Source organism: Bison bison, unplaced genomic scaffold (genome assembly GCF_000754665.1).
Source record: "Bison bison bison isolate TAMUID 2011002044 unplaced genomic scaffold, Bison_UMD1.0 scf7180017864224, whole genome shotgun sequence".
Lineage (NCBI taxonomy): Eukaryota > Metazoa > Chordata > Mammalia > Artiodactyla > Bovidae > Bison > Bison bison.
In genome coordinates this window covers 665,414-668,486 of record NW_011494796.1, presented here as the reverse complement: position 1 = coordinate 668,486, position 3,073 = coordinate 665,414, and positions in this window count along the sequence as shown.

The following is a 3,073-nucleotide window of genomic DNA, read 5'->3' as shown; positions in this document are numbered from 1 at the left end:
AGGCTTTTGAGTTCCTCTTCACTTTCTGCCATAAGGGTGGTGTCATCTGCATATGTGAGGTTATTGATATTTCTCCTGGCAATCTTGATTCCAGCTTGTGCTTCTTCCAGCCCAGCATTTCTCATGATGTACTCTGCATATGAGTTAAATAAGCAGGGTGACAATATACAGCCTTGATGTATTCCTTTTCCTATGTGGAACCAGTCTGTTGTTCCATATCCAGTTCTAACTGTTGCTTCCTGACCTGCATACAGATTTCTCAAGAGGCAGATCAGGTGATCTGGTATTCCCATCTCTTTCAGAATACAATAAATCCTTATGACTTACTTTTTTAAATTGGAAGATAGGTGCTTTACAATATTGTACCAGTTTCTGCTGTACAACACAAATCAACCATAAGTACGTATGTATATATCCCCTCCCTCTTGAGTCTGCCTCCCTCCCACTCAGGTCTCACCCCTCTAGGTCATCACAGAGTGTCAGGCTGGGCTCCCTGTGTTATATAGCAGCTTACCATTAGCTATCTGTTTCACATATGGTAGTGTATATGTCAATGCTACTTTCTCGATTTGTCCCACCCTTTCCTTCTCCTGTTGTGTCCATAAGACCATCCTCCTCTACATCTGTGTCTCTATTTCTGCCATGCATATAGTTTCATCAGTACCATTTTTCTAGATTCCATATATATACATTAACATATGATATTTGTTTTTCTCTTTTTGACTTATTTCACTCTGTATAACAGGTTCTAGGTTCATCTACCTCATTTCAATTGACTCAAATTCATTCTGTTTTATGGCTGAGTAATATTACATTGTATATATATACCACAATTTCTTTATGCACTCATTTGCTGATGGACACGTAGGGTGGTTCCAAGTTCTGGCTATTGTAAATAGTGCTGCAGTGAACACTGGGGTACTGTGTCTTTTTGAATAGTGGTTTTCTCAGGGTACATGCCCAGTAGTGGGATTGCTGGGTCATATAGTAGCTTTGTTCCTAGCTTTTAAACCTCCATATAGTTTTCCATGGTGGTTGTATCATTGTTCATTCCCACCAACAGTGCAAGAGGGTTCCCTTTTCTCTATATCCTCTGCAGCAATTATTGTAGATTTTTTAATGATGGCCATTCTGACTGGTGTGAGATGATACCTCATTGTAGTTTTGATTTGCATTTCTATAATAATGAACAATGCTGAGCATCTTTTCATATGTTTGTTGGTCAGCTGTATGTCTTCTCTGGAGAAATGTCTGTTTAGGTCTTCCACCCATTTTTTGAATGGGTTGTTTGTTTTTCTTATATTGAGCTGCATGAGCGGCTTGTATATTTTGGAGATTAATCCTTTGTAAGTTGCTTCATTTGTAATTATTTTCTCACATTGTGAGGGCTATCTATTCATTTTGCTTATAGCTTCCTTTGCTGTGCAAAAGATTTTAAATTTAATTAAAATATGTTTGCTATTTCAGTTTAAATAAAACTATTTGTTTATTTTTGCTTTTATTTCCATTACTCTAGGACGTGGGTCATAGAGGATATTGCTGTGATTTACATTGAAAGAGTGTTCTGCCTATGTTTTCCTCTAAGAATTTTATAGTTTCTGTTCTTATACTTAGGTCTTTAATCCATTTTGAGCTTTTGTGTGTGTGTGTGTGTATATGGTGTTGGGAAGTTCTCTAATTTCATTCTTTTACACGTAACCATCTAGTTTTCCAAGCATCACTTTTTGAAGAGGTTGTCTTTTCTCCATTGTGTATCTTGCCTCCTTTGTCAAAGGTAAGGTGCCCACAGGTACTTGGGTTTATTTCTAGACTTTCTATCTTGTCCCATTGATCTATATTTCTGTTCTTGTGCCAGTACTATATTGTCCTGATGACAGTGACTTTGAAATATAATCTGAAGTCAGGAAAATCGATTCCTCCAACTCCACATTTCTTTCTCAAGACTGCTTTGGTGATTCAGGGTCTTTTGTTGCCATACAAATTACAAAATATTTTGTTGTAGTTCTGTGAAAAATATCATTGGTAATTTGATAGGGATTGCATTGAATTTGTAGAATGCTTTGGATAGTATAGTCATTTTCACAATATTAATTTTTCCAGTTCAAGAACATGGTATATCTTTCCACCTGTTTGTGTCATCTTTGATTTCTTTCATCAGTGTCTTATACTTTTATGCATACAGACATTTTGTCTCTTTAGGTAGGTTGAAGGAGACCAGCCCTGGGATTTCTTTGGAAGGAATGATGCTAAAGCTGAAACTCCAGTACTTTGGGCACCTCATGCGAAGAGTTGACTCATTGGAAAAGACTCTGATGCTGGGAGGGATTGGGGGCAAGAGGAGAAGGGGACGACAGAGGATGAGATGGCTGAATGGCATCACTGATTCGATGGACGTGAGTCTCAGTGAACTCCGGGAATTGGTTATTGGCAGGGAGGCCTGGCATGCTGCGATTCATGGGGTCGCAAAGAGTCGGACACGACTGAGCGACTGATCTGATCTGATCTGATTCATACGTATTTTATTCTTTTTGCTGCAATGGTGAATGGGATGGTTTCTGTAATTTTATTATCTGATTTTTTGTTGTTGTTGTTAGTCTATAGGAGTGCAAGGAATTTCTGTGTATTAATTTTGTATCCTGCAACCTTTCTAAATTCACTGATTTGCTCTAGTAATTTTCTGGTGGCATCTTTAGGGTTTGCTATGTAGAGCATCTGTTGTTTTCCTCTATTTCTTTGCATTGATTGCTGAAGAAGGCTTTCTTATCTCTTCTTGCTATTCTTTGGAACTCTGCATTCAGATGTTTCTATCTTTCCTTTTCTCCTTTGCTTTTCGCTTCTCTTTTCACAGCTATTTGTAAGGCCTCCCCAGACAGCCATTTTGCTTTTTTGTATTTCTTTTTATGCAAAGAAATAGAGGAAAACAACAGAATGGGAAAGACTAGAGATCTCTTCAAGAAAATCAGAGATACCAAAGGAATATTTCATGCAAAAATGGGCTCGATAAAGGACAGAAATCATATGGATCTAACAGAAGCAGAAGATATTAAGAAGAGGTGGCAAGAATACACAGAAG